The following is a 17,008-nucleotide window of genomic DNA, read 5'->3' as shown; positions in this document are numbered from 1 at the left end:
AATGATTCTCACTTGCACATTGTGTTTCGTCAGGAAGAGTAACCTGTTTGTGAAGGATTTGAAAGACATAATGAGGTTCTTATGAAATCTTTTACAGTTCATATTGTGATTTCATATATATTTGGAGTTGAATAAGATGCTGATTAATGAGACGCTTCTTTTCCATTTGGTTTGTTGTACTCTAATTTCTTTTGACTAAGCTAGCTCCAAAAATGGCAATTTGGAGTTCAACTGTTCTAGCCATCAAGGTTTGAAAAGGACATGCATTTTGCAAATTTTCAACGTACCTGGCCCCAAAATAATTGTGTATCAATATTCAAAACTTGTAAGACGTTGCCATTTTTGACCTCCAAGTCCATACGGTGTAACTATATATAGTGTATAAACACCAGAAAAGATTGCTGAAACACATCAACAATGGCAGAAGGAGCAAAGAGGTAACAACACCTACTATGCAGTTTTCAGCTTAATTTGTATCTGTAAGACCCTCTTTACAACAATCCCAATACGTTTTGGTTAACGGTTGATGTTCATTTTGATTATTAGGTATGCAGTTGTTACAGGTTCAAATTGGATTTGGAACAGTTAAGCTATTGGCTTCAAAAGGGGTCAAGGTTGTGCTAACTGGAGAGGTCTTGAAGCTATTGAAAAGCTAAAAGAATATGGCTTCTCAGACCTTGTGGTTTATCACCAGCTCGATGTAACAGACCCAAACAGCATTGCTTGCCTTGCTGATTTTGTCAAATCTCAATTCGGGAAACTCGATATCTTGGTATGACAACATATGTGATACACTTCTACGTACATCTCTTTGTCATGCTCATGTGAAAAACTTAGAAAACATTATACAAACTTATCCTATATAAGTTGACTTGTCCATGCCAAAGCTACAGTACTTATGGTGATGATATCTACTCATCCATTCTCTTGCTTGTAAACTGTCTGTGCTAATTTAACAGAGAATCTCCAAGCTAGTAATAGAAGGATAGTATGTCGACGTTATTGCAATATTATTGCATTGCATTCAAGATTATAGTTTAATGTAAGAAAGATGAAATGTTTTGGAACTTGCATAGGTAAACAATGCAGGGATAGGTGGAACCATTGTAGACCCTGAAGCTTTCAAAGTAGCTGCAGCTGCAGGCATGGATAAGGTAACATGAATACCCTTTTCTGAGTACATGATTTCATTTTCTTAATGTGAGAAGCTGAGGCCGTTGACTTGTGAATCCTCTCACACATGGTGTGGAGATATTGTTCTCCAATGAACTGGTCTGGTTTAATTCTAAAAATCATATCTCTGAAAAATCACTCAAGCATCCCTGACATAATTCTATGAGGTCCTTTTATATGATTTATATTCCTTCAAGACTATAAGCTTTAGTAAAAATAAATTCTTGGTTAATTAGCAGCCAAATTATATTTGACTAACGGGAAGTACTTGATATAAATCTATCAACTGGTATTTAGTAAACAAAAGCAAGAGGTTTATGCAAAGGTTACTGATATTTATGACTAGTAGAATATATGCGTCTTCTCCATTGGTGCAGGATGATGTAGAAGTCGATTTGAGTAAGCTAATCACTCAAACATACGAGTTAGCTGCAGAATGTGTTAAAACAAACTACTATGGTGCCAAGAAAATGACTGAAGCATTCCTTCCTCTCCTTCAGCTGTCTGATTCTCCAAGAGTTTCCAATATTACTTCTGGCGTGGGACAGTTAACGGTATGAAGTATGATATCAACTATAGATATTTAGATTTAATATCCAGAAAAATTACAAATGTATACTCATTTTGTGCATGGTGTTTGGATCAGCATATACCAAATGACTGGGCAAAGAGGGTGTTGAGTGATGCTGAGAATCTTACAGAAGAGAAAATAGATGAGGTATTGAGCGAGTTTCTAAAGGACTTCAAAGAAGATATGCTGGAAACCAAAGGTTGGCCTACTGCCCTCTCTGCATATATAGTCTCCAAAGCAGCCTTGACTGCTTACACTAGAATTGTAGCCAAGAAGCACACAAACTTCGGCGTCAATTGTGTCTGCCCCGGGTTTGTCAAAACAGAAATGAGCTTCAATGCTGGAGTCTTGACCCCCGATGAAGCTGCTGAGATTATCGTGCGGTTAACAGTGTTTCCGAATGGCAATCCTACTGGACTCTTCTTCTCTTCAGAAGAAGTTTCACCCTTTTGAGTTATATGTTCTGTCAGTTTTATGCAATGTAAATCTAGTATTTCAAAAAAAGTTGTTTATCATTCATTGATGAAGGTATCATATAAGGACGTTTTGTTTATTATCATTGACACAATGGCCTTAAAAAGTGCAGAAGTTTAACGACGAGGCTTCAAAATTATAATTCGGATGTATCCTTGTACTGAAAAAAATCGATCATAAACTTAAATGTCTCTATATAATTCCAAGAGGAAACGTAGGTTTTACCGTTTTAGTTACACAATATTGGGTTTGGTGTCTGCAGTACTTTACCAGCAAGTGATAGTAGACTCAAAGTCCATGTTCTACTAATGCTAAAATCAGAAAGATGTTGAAGCTCATCAACAATGGTGGAAAACTGGAAATAGCCAAGAGGTGTCATCTGAATTACTGATCCAGATTCCAGAGTGTCTCTAACAAAGCTGGTAATTAAAGAAGAACTGGCGGAATTACAGTTCCTCTAGACTTATTAGACAATAAAGCTAGTAAAGAAGAACTGGCGGAATGATACTGAGAGGTGTTGCAGATGTCAAAATTGGATCGATGAACTGGCATTCAATCTTCATTTCACAATATACAAAGTCTCTTATTATAGTCTGCAGAAAAATGTATGTAGCATAAACAGACTTAGAAAGCAAGCTTTAATATCAACATGAAGAAGGGCCTACGATGTTGTCCACATAGACCTATCCTTCAATGGTTAATAACAGCATTAACAGGTAGTACTAAATCCACCAACTGGAAAACTAAGCTCAACGGGGATGTCCCGGCATCTCTTTTTTCTCTTCCCCTAGTGTATCTAGATCTTTCTCCAAATAATTTAAGTGGCCCATTTCCTCTTAATTCCTCTTAATCGTCTACACCAGCTCATAAATGTCTCTCTACTTGATCTGCCACACAGTCGCTTATTTCTTAGCCATGATTTGGTTGTCACAGGAGACAGGTTTATGAGCATCAGAGACACTGGAGACATTGAAATGGTTGCAGAGATCAATGGCCTCAGTTTGCTAAGAAGGACTAAGATCTGCGTTTTGTTTCTAAGTATATTTTTCTTGTACGTTGGACTCACTTTTTCAATTTGTAACACATAATAACTAATAAGTGATATGTGTATATACTTTGCTCGAACTTTCATATATTTGTAACCTGTTTTCCCATGTGCTTTTTGAAGTTGTACTGAATTACAGTGATCTATAACTTTCAAAATGTATACTGAATCATAAAACAAAGATACGAGTCTATACTATATCAGACTATGTATAGAGCTTACTGCAAATCAACAGAACAAAGACTTGAACTTGGAAGTAAAGACATTATATCAATCCTAAGTCTGCAGATTGTATGAACATGGAATCAAAACACAGATGACTTACATGATGCACCAGTATTGCCCATGATAGCCTTCTTCTGATTTCACCTCCTAGTTTATCAGACTAAATACGAGAAACACACATGTATCAGAAGGGATCAACCTAACATATTGTGAATCAATTTCATCTATAAAGAAACAGGTACAGTTTCTCAACTGCTTATTAACTGCTCACTCAGCTGTAACTTCATATAAATTCAAATAACAGATAATCTTATCTTAAGATGAAATACATCAGTTTACATTATAGCTAAACATAGATTAACTACATATATGATGTGTGTGTGTGTGTATGCAGAACATGAGTTTTAAGCAATATCTTTGGAAGATTGCAACTTTATCAAGAGTGAGATTTTTTCTATGGAGGGCTCTAAACAATGCAGCACCAACCATGATCAATAGAAAACTGCTATCAGATTCTATGTGTCCAATTTTTGGGGAGAGAGAAGAAACATTTCAGCATGCTTTTCTGCTGTGTAAGTGGGTGGTTTGGTTCTCCTTGAGAATTAGAATCAACAAACATGGCTTTATCTACTTTTGATAATTGGCTTCCATACACAGCAAATTAATCATTCTGTGGCAGAGTTGAAAGAAAAGGGTATTCTTAACACAATGAGCTTTGTGTGCTGGGCATGCCAATGCTAGGGAATTTGCCCATGCCAAAGCTCCCTCCAGTGTTGAGAAAATTGAGCCTAGATGGATACCTCCTTCTGACCACAATAAGATAAATGTTGATGCAATTTTCTTTTTTAACTAAAACCAAGACGTTGAAGTTACTTATTTAAACAAACAAAAAAAAAAACAAACAAAACAAACAAAAAAAAAAAAACAACACACACACCCACACACACTTGCACACTTTACCAAAAATTTGGAGCAAGCTGCTCCCAAATATCTCAAAGACAACAGAAGTCTCTTCCCTTCTGATCATCAATGGCACAATCAACTACGAGGTAGTAATATTACTACTACACATTTGTAGTAGTTTCATCCTTTTCTTCTCTCTTTCTCAATTTGCTTCTTGTGTTTCCCAGGTATGCAGTTGTGACAGGATCAAACAAAGGAATCGGGTTCGAAACTGTAAGGCAGTTGGCCTCAAAGGGAATCAATGTGGTCTTAACTGCTAGAGATGAGAAGAGAGGTCTTGAAGCTGTTGAGAAACTTAAAGAGTCTGGCCTCTCAGCCCAAGTGGTTTTTCACCAACTCGATGTGGCTGACCCTGCTAGTATTGCTTCTCTGGCACAATTCGTCAAGACCCAGTTCGGGAAACTCGATATTTTGGTACGAACAAAGCTCAACTTGAAAAGATGGCGCCCTTTGGAATTTCAGTACTAGCACATAGATAAAAAAATTGAATAGATACCGTTAGATTGAGTGGTTGACATGAAGCATGCTTTGTTTTTCTTTGTTGGTAAAATAGCACAGATGTTAAGATTGTTGAGCTTGGACAGGTGAACAATGCAGGGATTGGTGGAGTGATAATTGATGCTCATGGTTTTAGAGCTGCATATGAATCTGGTGTTGTAAGTCTTTAACTTAGTTTCTCGTTGTTCCACTAATGAACACTCCTTCGATAAAGCAAAACCTTGAATTATGTTGCTCTAAGATTTTGTTTGGCTTCATCTGGTTCGGTTGTCATCATCTTACACAATTTTGTAGTATAACCATTTACAACTAAGTGCTTCTCTAGTCCAATGTCCTGATGGGATAATTGTAGTTTGATTTTTTGGTTTGGCCAAAGGTATATTTTGGGATTCCAAGCCTTTTTCTAAAGGGAATACCATCTGTACAAAGTACTTCATCTGAGAATTTAAGGGACGGTGAATGAATAAGTTCTTGGTTCTTACTGATGCATGCAGGAAGGAGGACAGATTAATTGGACAAAGTTCTTGACTGAAACTTATGCGTTAACAGAAGAATGCTTGCAAATCAATTATTACGGTGCTAAAAAAACAGCTGAAGCACTTATTCCACTTCTCCAGCTCTCTGATTCACCAAGAATTGTTAATGTTTCATCCTCTATGGGGAAGTTAAAGAAAATACCAAGTGATCGGGTGAAAGGAATTCTTAGTGCTGACATAGAGAACCTAAGCGAAGAGACTGTAGATCAAGTACTGACAGAGTTTCTAAACGACCTCAAAGAGGGTTCACTTGAACTCAAGGGTTGGCCTACTCTGATGTCAGGCTATACAGTCTCAAAAGCAGCAATGAATGCATACACAAGGATTCTAGCCAAGAAATACCCTGGATTTTGTGTCAACTCTGTCTGCCCTGGTTATGTCAAAACAGATATAAATTTCAATACCGGCTTCATGACTGTTGAAGAAGGCACTGCAAGTGTAGTGAAGTTAGCATTGCTGCCCAATGATGGCCCTACTGGCCAGTTCTTTTTCCGTTCTGAAGTATCCTGTCTTTAGAGGAAGATTGAGTTATGCAAATCCATGTCAGTTGTAACTGATTGAATCTGGAACCGCTGTTCTCAATAGAATTGAGTGAATCAGTTATGTAGTATGTTTTAAGATCTATTGCCCCTTGGAGATTGCAGTTCTAATTCGGCACAGATTTCCTTGAATCAATTAATGATGCAAGTAATGGGAAATTGGGAGTAGAATGGAATAGTTGATGAACAAAAAGATGGTCTGCAGTGTTTCTCAAACTAAAGTGCGAGTGATATTATGCTTGCCAAATGCTATTGGAATGCTGCATTTAATTCATACAGCTATCCAGAACAGGAAGCATCCTCAATCCTCTCTGAAGCGTCCTCGAAACACCTATCTCTAGAACACTAGTACTATGACAAGATTGGTGAAATCTCTGTTACAGCACTCTCTTGGGTTTCTATGCAGAAAGAACAAGGTTGTTGGACAATGGACAGTAATAAAGAATCGTGTATCAAGGACTGCCAAGTGTTTAGGATCAGCTATCACATCTGAAAATTACTAACGAGGTGAAAATCTTTTTCTCGAAAGTCCTTTTTTTTTTTTCTTTACCTGTGCATCAAACCTGCATCTTTATTTGCACATAGTATCCATAGTTGAGTCGTTATGTAAAGAGTTGTGTTTAAGAATCCAAAGGTAACTAAGACCGAGTGATATTCCAACATCACAAACATTTGTGAATCCAATTGGAGGCCAATCCTTTCATATCTTAAATCCTTGGGTTCAATGCAATCATCTCAGATAATCAAGTTGCCAGCAGACAGCGGAACCAGTATCAGTAAAGGGATGACATACTTGAATTGAAACACAGATATGATTATGTTGTTAACGTGGTCATTCATATTAAGTTTAATCACATCCGCACATGAAACAATCAAAACCTACAGTTTAACTTTGCCACTAAACATTTTGCTCACCAGATAAAGAGTTTGCTCATTGAGAACTATTGAATTTTTGTGTTTGAGAGATTTCTCAAATTTGGGTAATGACCGTATGAGTTTCAAGGTTTGAACTCATGGAGTTAGAAGAGCAATTCATTACCACAGAAAGTTCCAGATTAACGTAGGCATTTGCGTCACCACGATAATGAACCAAGTTTAATTTGTCCAAGAACCACGTACTACAAGAACCTGTCCACAAATACAAACAACCAAATCGTCATTTTCTTCATAGTCTTTAAGGAAGACTAGAAGAGTGTGGTCTTCAGTTATCCCAAATCTCCAAGACAACAGAACTCCCACCACATCTAATCATCTACAGCATATTCAGCCAAGATGTAGTACTACTACTAGAACTACACATCTTTAATAGTCTCTTCCTTTTCTTCTCTATTCTGAATTTGCTTCTTGTTCTTCCAGGTATGCAGTTGTGACAGGAGCAAACAAAGGAATCGGATTAGAAACTGTAAGGCAGTTGGCCTCAAAGGGAATCACTGTGGTCTTAACTGCTAGAGATGAGAAGAGGGGGCTTGAAGCTGTTGAGAAACTTAAAGAGTCTGGCCTCTCAGGCCAAGTAGTTTTTCACCAACTTGATGTGGCTGACCCTTCTAGTATTGCTTCTCTTGCACACTTCATCAAAACACAGTTTGGGAAACTCGATATTTTGGTATGAATATGATCAAAGCTCTTTGACTTGAAAACTTACTGTCCTTTGTAGTTGAGCTCATCATATCACCTTTCTCTAATACTAGCACGTACATAAAAGTGTTAGATTGAGTAGGTAGACGTGTACGGTGGTACAAGGTATACCAAGATTTGTTTTTATTTGTTGGTAAAAGAGCATAAAATGTTTTGATTTTTCAACTTGAACAGGTGAACAATGCTGGGATTTTTGGAGCTATAGTCGATGCTGATGGTTTTAGAGCTGCAATTGCATCTGGTGCTTCAAGGGTATTTACTTAATACTATTCACTTATTTCTTTGTTTGTTCCATTAGTGAACACTAAACAGCGCAGCTTTGATGAACCGATGCTACGAAACCATGGTTAACTATGTTGCTCTTAGCTTCTATCAGGGTAGCATATTACAGAATTCTATTGATATCCATCATTCCATTGACAACTAGATGCTCTATTAGTTTAATGTACTAACCCGAAAATTGTAGTCTGATCTTTGGTTTGGTGAAAGATCTGTATATTTGGGTAGTTGATCAAAGAAATAATTCTTTTTCATACTGAACATGCAGGAAGCAGGACAAAATGATTTCAAAAAGTTGGTGACTGAAACTTATGAGTTAGCTGAAGAATGCGTGCAAATCAATTATTATGGTGCTAAAAGGACAGCTGAAGCACTTATTCCACTCCTCCAGCTATCGGATTCACCAAGAATTGTTAATGTTTCATCCTCTATGGGGAAATTACAGAACATACCAAGTGATCAGGTGAAAAGAGTTCTTAGAACTGATGTTGAGAACTTAAGTGAGGAGGCTGTAGATCAAGTATTGACAGAGTTTCTAAAAGACTTCAAGGAGGGTTTACTCGAAACCAAGGGTTGGCCTTCTGTGGGGGCAGGCTATACAGTCTCAAAAGCAGCAATGAATGCATATACAAGGATTTTAGCCAAGAAGTACCCTGTTTTTCGCATCAACTCTATCTGCCCTGGCTATGTCAAAACAGATATAAACTTCAATACTGGTTTCTTGGCTGTTGAAGAAGGTGCTGCAAGTGTAGTAAATTTAGCATTGCTGCCAGATGATGGCCCGACAGGCCTATTCTTTTTTCGGTCTGAAGTTCAAAGTCTCTGAACGAACATTGATTTATGAAAATATATGTCAGTTGTAACTGATTCATTTTGGAACCCCTATTTCTTAATAAAATCCAGTGAATCAGTTGCATAGTATGTTTTAAGATATATAACCTTTTGGACATTGCTGTCCAAATTCTGCTGTGATTTCCTTCTTGAATACTTAAGTATTGGGTGTAGAATGGAATAATAAGTTGATGAATACAAAAATGCTATCAAACTATTGCAGTGTTTCTCAAGGTAACTAGAGAGTAAGTGACTTAGGCTAGCAAAAAGCTGGTGAACCACTGCGCATTCGAGACACTGATCAAACGGTCTGGCACTTTGACAGGAATGGTAAATAATCTGTTAAGGGCGTAAGACAGACTCAACAAACATGGTACTTGAACAGTGATAAAGAACTCATGTAGTGTAACACATAGTTATGTTGCAACATAGTTATATATCATTATGTGATATATAAGATCATTTATATCCAGATTAATCACATCCGTAAATGAAACAATTAGAATTACCGTTTGCCTTTACCTTTATACTTTCACTCATCAAATCTCCAGCAGTAATATGAGAGCCAAGTTTCGATTATAGTTCTTGTTATTATGTGTTTCACTGTCATCCTTGTAAACTTGAAAGTACGTAGCACTAAAGCCATGGGTGGTGAGTCTCTTTCTGTGTTCTAGGCCATCAGCCATCAGCCATCTTCTTTTTCCTACAACAAAGAGATGGCTTGCGCTGAGCTTCTAGAACACAAACAGAAGACTAGTACAAGAAAATTCTCATTTTTCTTGTTCTAAAAGGTACTCTCAACGTGAAGCCTTTATTTACTATCCATGCAAGTCAAAGTCAAACTCAAACAGTGTACTTCCATGGCCTATATATATAAATCTGAAACCCCAATCTGTAATCACAAATCTCAAAAGACAAAAGCAGACTTTCTTGTAAAACCATGGCAACCAGCGTAGAAGCAACCAAGAGGTATATATCTACTCCATGTCCTTAGTTTACTTTTGGCTTACCATTTTCACTTTTTGTTCTGAACTTGCTCTTCTTTTCTGCAGGTATGCAGTTGTCACAGGATCAAATAAAGGAATCGGATTCGAAACTGTAAGGCAGTTGGCCTCAAATGGAATTACTGTGGTGTTAACTGCTAGAGATGAGAAGAGGGGCCTTGAAGCTGTTGAGAAATTGAAAGAGTCTGGTCTTTCAGGCCAAGTGGTTTTTCACCAACTTAATGTGGCTGACCCTGCTAGCATTGCTTCTTTAGCGCTATTCATCAAGTCCCAGTTTGGGAAGCTCGATATCTTGGTATGGTCATAGCTCATTTTGTCAAAATATTTTCATCATTTTTGAAATTTAGAATCAAGCTCATCAGTAGCTCAATGATCATTAGCACATAGATGAAAACTTAATTGTTGGAGAATGGGGACTGCTAGAATGACCGGCTAACATGTTATGTATACATCATACCTTGTTTTTATGTTTTGGTAAACTAGAAGAGATTATAAGACTGTTGGATTTTGGCAACAGGTGAACAATGCAGGTATTGGTGGATCAATAATTGATGATGATGGTGCTAAAGCTGCAGTTGCAGCTGGAAGACAACTTGATTGGCAAAAACTGGTGACAGAAACTAATGAGTTAACAGAAAAGTGCTTGCACATTAATTATTACTGAGCTAAAAGAACATCGGAAGCACTTATTCCACTCCTCGAGCTTTCTGATTCACCAAGAATTGTTAATGTTTCATCGTCTGTGGGGAAGTTAAAATACATACCAAGTGATAGAGTTAAAAGAATTTTCACTGATGTCGAGAACCTAAAAGAAGAGAGTATTGATGAAGTATTGACAGAGTTGGACTACAAGGAGGGTTCACTTGAAAGTAAGGACTGGCCTTCTTCTATGTCAGGCTATACACTTGCAAAAGCATCACTGAATGCATATACAAGGATTCTAGCCAAGAAATACCCCAGTTTTCTGGTCAACTGTCTCTGCCCCGGCTATGTCAAAACAGATTTTAACCTCAATGCTGGTGCTGTGCCTGTTGAAGAAGGTGCTGCGAATTCTGTGCGGTTGGCGCTGCTTCCCACTGATGGCCCTTCTGGCCAATTCTTTGTTCGATCTGAAGTTAGCATTTACTGATGGCCTTGGAAAAGATTGATTGAGGCAAATGAAAGTCACTTATCATGTGTTAACTTTGGAACCAAGTACCAGCTTTTTTTTTGTTTAAATGCCAGTGAATCACTTGTGTGAATAAGTATGTTGTAACATACATTAGTATATTGATGTATCAAATATAGCAGTATCACTCGTTTTGTTTATCATCTACTTATTTGGAGTTGCTTGACCTCTGCCTACTGAGTTGTTGTATATGATCTAGTCAGAAGAACACAGGAACAACGAAACAAAGATATTGGGAATATTTTTTTGGTATTTTTATTGATCTTCTAAGAATAGGGCTAATATACACAATACGTAATAACCTATTAGGAAACTATATTCCTACCAATAACAGAATATTTACATTCCTAATACTACGTACAACGGTGCGTGACTCACGCTAACACTCCCCCTCAAGTTGGTGCATACAAATCGCAAATGCCCAACTTGTCAAGTGAGTCACGAAAGGCCTTAGTTGAGAGAGCCTTCGTAAGAATATCAGCTAATTGTTCCTCCGTAGAGACAAAAGGGAAATGAATAACTTGTCCATCCAATTTCTCCTTAATGAAGTGTCGATCTACCTCAACATGTTTAGTACGATCATGTTGGGCAGGATTGTGTGCAATTTCAATTGCAGCCTTATTATCACAATACAAAGGCATGGCCTTCCGCTGTTTAAATCCCAAATCTCTCAGCAAATGTCTCAACCACAACATCTCACAAAGTCCTCTAGCCATCCCTCTGTACTCTGCTTCAGCACTAGAACGAGCCACCACATTTTGTTTCTTACTCTTCCATGTGACTGAGTTACCGCCAACAAATGTAAAATAACCAGAAGTGGACTTGCGATCTATGATGTTACCTGCCCAATCTACATCTATGTATCCAGAAACATCCAAGTGACTATGTTTGGAGAATATCAATCATGTCCCTGGAGCAGACTTTAAATAATGCAATATGCGAAACACAACATCCATATGAGCCTCACTAGGATTATGCATGAATTGACTGACAACACTAACTGCATAGGCTAAGTCTGGTCTAGTGTGGGACAAATAAATTAACCGACCAACTAACCTTCGATATCTTGTTTTATTAGTAGGAACTTGATCCCAATACTCCGCTAAACAGTGATTCTGCTCAATAGGAGTACCAGCCGGTTTACAGTCAAGCATACATGTTTCTGCTAGGATATACTTCCTTTGACTCAAAACATTGCAATCTTTCCCACGAGCGACTTCAATTCCCAAGAAGTACTTTAAACTACCCAAATCTTTCATCTCAAATTCAGAAGACAACTGCACTTGTAACCTCTGTATCTCTTCACTATCATCACCTGTCATAATCATATCATCTACATAAATAATTAAGGTTGTCACCCTACCACACCGATGTTTAATAAACAAATAAACAAAGTATGATCTGAGTTGCTTTGACGGTATCCAATTCTCTTCATAAACTTGTTAAACCGTCCAAACCAAGCTCTAGGAGATTGCTTCAAACCATAGAGAGACTTCTTCAATTTACACACCACTTGTTCTCCAGTAGAAGTACCATACCCAGGAGGCAAATCCATATAAATCTCTTCATCCAAATCACCATGCAAGAACGCATTTTTAACATCAAATTGTTACAAAGGCCAATCAAGGTTAGCTGCTAAGGAAAGAAGTACCTGGATTGTGTTCATTTTAGCCACTGGTGCAAATGTCTCATCGTAATCCACTCCATACTTTTGAGTATAGCCTTTAGCCACTAACCTTGCCTTGTATCTTTCCGCTGAACCATCCGGATTATGTTTCACTGTATGCACCCACCTACAACCAACCGTCTTCTTCCTGGGTGGTAACGACACTAACTCCCAAGTACAATTCTTTTCAAGAGCATCCATCTTGATCGTCATTGCTTTCATCCACTTCTCATCCTTCATGGCATCCTGCACTTTACTAGGAAGAGACACCGAAGATAATTGATTCACAAAAGCTACATACGGTTTAAACAACCTATGGGTCGACACATACTTAGCAACAAGATTCTTAGCCTTAGCACTTAGAATAGGTTCATAGTGTTTTGGAGGCTGACCACAGGTTGAACGACTAGGCAACGTTTTAGTTGGAACACTACCTGACACAAAAGGATTATTAGGTAAAGAAGGATTAGGACATACCTCAAGTGATGATTGATCAGGTGAGACTGCTGAAGGAGGGGGACAGACTAAAGAACTGTTTGAAACATCATTAGAAGACTACAAAACCTCATCAGGAACAGGATCTGTAACAACCTCCTTAGCTGAACAGTCAAACTGAATTGGATCTGATTGATCGGTCGGTAAAACACTGCCCAAAGTTTCTTCACTAGCCGAACGATCAGACTGATCTGGTATGTCACTGATTTCCCTATTTTTTGTCTCTAACTCAGATGACTGGTCGGTAGAGTCGGGCTGACCATTTTGTGGGATTTTCTGCTCTTTTTCCAGTTCTGTTCTAACACACTCTAACCTTGGGAACTCAGGTGTGACAATCCAGTTTTCTTCAATGAACAAATCTTCATAAAAACTAGTCTTCTATGCCTAACGAAGAGTCATAGGAGACAGGAAATAACATAAATCTTCATTGAAAGTAACATCTTTGGTGACATAAAATCTCTGGGATTGGGGATGATAATATTTGTAGCTTTTCTGATGAGAGTCACATAACAAATACACACTTAAGAGCTCTAGCATCTAATTTTGACCTTTGATTTTTATACAGAAGAACATAAGCAACACAACCAAAGACACGAGCAAGAAGAGTATTAGATGATAGGATAAAAACATAGTTAGACAAGACCTCAAGTGGGACACGACCTTGAAGAGGAGCAAATGGAAGGCGGTTGATGAGATGAGAAGCACACAAAACGACCTCTCCCCAAAGGAGCATCTCCAGCAGTATTGCTAAATCAAATTTTTTTTGAAATTTATCAACTTTTCGGATGAAGAGGAGCTCCAACAGTATACCTAAATGGTTGCTAAATTTAAAGATTGCTAAACGAAATTGATAAATTTGTCAATTGAGCCATGAATTGCTAAAGGAATACATATATTTTCCCTCCTTTTTTTCTCCACGTGTCAGTTTATAATTTGTTAAAAATATTATTTAACTTACATATAGCAATAACTGTTGGAACCAAATTCTTATATCAATAGCTAAATCTCATAATTATTGCTAAATTTAACTATTGTTTTAGTTACATTGCTGGAGATGCTCTAAGCATATTAGCACTAAGCAGAAGAGACTGGGCCATGTCTAGAAGGTGACAATTTTTCCTTTCAAACACCCCATTTTGCTCAGGTGTCTGTGGGCATGAGGTTTGATGGATTATGCCGTGGTGTTGGAAATACTCACGAAAAAAATGTTTGACAAACTCACCCCCATTATCAGAACAAAAGACCTTGATATGAGTATCATATTGATGAGTACGAACAAGATTATGGAATGATGTAAAGGCAGATTAAACAGAATCTCTCGACTTAAGTAAAACCACCCAAGATAATCGAGTAAAATCATCGATGAATAACACAAAGTACCGCATTCCAGAAAGAGTAGAATTTTTAGAAGGACCCCACACATCTGAATGGATTAACTCAAAAGGCGAACTACTAGAATGAAAACTCGAAGGATAACTAGACCGATGACTCTTAGCTAAAACACAAGTTTCACAATGCAAACTAGAATCACTCACTCCGAAAAATAACGAAGGCATGGATTTTTCATTACCCTAAAAGATGGATGTCCCAGATGTCTGTGCCACAACCATAACTCACTCAACCGATCAGAACTCAATGTCACGGCCAAAGGTTGTCCTGCATACATGCAATGCAAGTGAAACAGTCTCCCCCTTAAGTCTCCATTGTCAATGATCACCCGAGTGCACAGATTCTGAAAAACAACATACATTGGATAAAAAGTTACAGAGCACTTAATTTACGAACTCAACTGAGATACCGATAAAAGGTGATGAGACAAAGATGGTACATAAAGAACATCATATAGACCCAATACCTACCATTTCATTTTACCTAATTCTCTACTATGTAATTCTATATTTTAAAATATTTTATACAATCTCTATTGGGTTCCAGCCATCAAAATTGCTAGATCTTTTAAAAACGCGCTCCTTAGCAACATTTAAAACGCAACATAACAAGATTTGGAAGACACTATGTAATGTTTAAGGTCAATGTCTTTCCTTAAAAGATGATAAACGCGGCCCTTATGCTCGTGCAGGAAGGCTAATCAAAAATAAACAATAGAAAAAAATGGGCGTGCAAGAAGGCTAGTATTGATAAAATAATTTTCATAATGCCTAAATATGAAAATTTTATCTTCCACCAAAAACAAAGGTTCAAAGGCCCAATATTAACAAATGAAGGGGTGCAAACCCAACATAAAAATTCTCAATCTTCCGCCAAATCAAGGGTTGAAAAAGCCCAATATGAAGATGAAAGGCAAAATAAAATATGAACTATGCATGGCCCAAATTTAGATCCGAAACGGCACAAGAGCCAAAGACAACAATAAACCTCAATAGTCAAATGGAGCTTACTATAGGGACGCTCAAGAGCTAGAACGAATATCCGGCTCATGTGCCGTGGTCCATGCACAATTCAGATTTTGCTTTTCATTTTCATATTGGGCCTTTAAACCCTTAATTTTGTGGAATACTGAGAATTTTCATATTGGGCTTGCACCCATTGATTTGACCATTAAGGTCTATTGTTGTCTCGGCTTCCAAGAAAAACCCACAAGTTGGCAACACTCTGAAATGCATTATCAAATACTATTGCATGAGCAGCAATGCATTGTTGTAACTAACGGTTAAAACGGATACGTCCGTAGACAACAACCAACTATTAGGAATCATACATTGTTTTCATCAATGCACCAGCTATACAAGGAATTCTATCCCTGGGGAGCTTTCTCCTTATATCTTGTGTTTGCAAGAACAAGTTGATTACTTTCATGCATACCTTAAAATCCAAACAGATCCCATAAAGATATATTCCCATAATGATATTGCAGTTAGAATCTAACTGCTTTCATATGGCAATTGGAACTAGGGGTGGCACTTTCGAGTCGAAAACCGAAAAAAAACCGAGCCGAAACCACAAAAACCGGGCCGAAAAAAAAACCGGGCCGAACTAGATCTGTTCAGTTTGGTTTTCAGTTTCAACTTTGCAGAAACCGAATCGGATCGAGAAACCAAAGTCAACGTTCCTTTGCAGTCAACATTTTTTTTTTTTCTAAACCCTAATGAATAATGAGACTATGAGAGAGTTTTTGACAGTCGTCACAGAGTCTCTATGTTGACCTCTCCTCCTTTTTTTCTTTGTCGCCTCCTCTCCTCCCTAATTTGATCTCATCTCCACCCTCCGCCACCGGACTCCAGTCCTCCAAGTCTCCATTCTCCAACCTCTCCTCTCCTCTCCTCTCGGTCTGACCATCACAATGAAGAGGGGTAAATTGAACCCATCGAAGCGGGGTTCCTCAAAATCGTTTGGCTCAACTGGTCGTGGCCGTGGTCGTGGTGCTGCGATCAGTGCGATGGACAATCGTCCTCATATTCTCAGGTATGTTTTTCTTTTCAGAATGTCCTCATCTTCTCTACTGTATCTAAACTTTGGAAAATCATAAGTATTTGTAGAAAAATTCTTTTGCTGCGATTTCAGTTCTCAAATAATGTTTAGGTTGTTTTTTACAATTGTTATGAAGAGACTAACCTGAAATTCTTAGCCGAGCTATACTGTTTTTAGCCAAAAGGTCTGCTGGTCAGGAACTCAGGAAGTTAGCAGTTTTTCTCTACTGTATACGAACTTTGGAAAATCATAAGTATTTGTAGAAAAATCTTTTTGCTGTGATTCCAGTTCTCAAATAATCTTTAGGTTATCTGTTCAATTGTTATGAAGAGACCAACTTGAAATTCTTAGCCGAGATATACTGTTTTTAGCCAAAAAGGTCTGCTGGTTAGGAACTCAGGAAGTTAACAGTTTTTCTCTACTGTAAATGAACTTTAGAAAATTATAAGTATTTGTAGAAAAATCTTTTTGCTGCGA

The 17,008-nt window shown here is 37.8% G+C and overlaps 1 pseudogene across 1 annotated transcript; it reads left to right on the top strand.

Moving 5' to 3' along the window:
* The first annotated feature begins 417 nt into the window (after positions 1-417).
* On the top strand, positions 418-10,902 carry LOC101301339 (annotated as a pseudogene). The gene is made up of 14 exons (XR_185333.1): positions 418-437; positions 547-772; positions 1,077-1,143; positions 1,564-1,712; positions 1,820-2,292; positions 4,538-4,865; positions 5,036-5,078; positions 5,448-5,986; positions 7,273-7,298; positions 7,381-7,627; positions 7,834-7,911; positions 8,207-8,726; positions 9,737-10,068; positions 10,291-10,902. The product of XR_185333.1 is annotated as an uncharacterized LOC101301339 (transcript).
* Positions 10,903-17,008: the final 6,106 nt, after the last annotated feature.

This window comes from Fragaria vesca, linkage group LG7, assembly GCF_000184155.1.
Source record: "Fragaria vesca subsp. vesca linkage group LG7, FraVesHawaii_1.0, whole genome shotgun sequence".
NCBI classification, from domain to species: domain Eukaryota; kingdom Viridiplantae; phylum Streptophyta; class Magnoliopsida; order Rosales; family Rosaceae; genus Fragaria; species Fragaria vesca.
The sequence above is the reverse complement of the archived record's forward strand: the minus strand, read 5'-3'. Positions and strand labels throughout refer to the sequence as shown.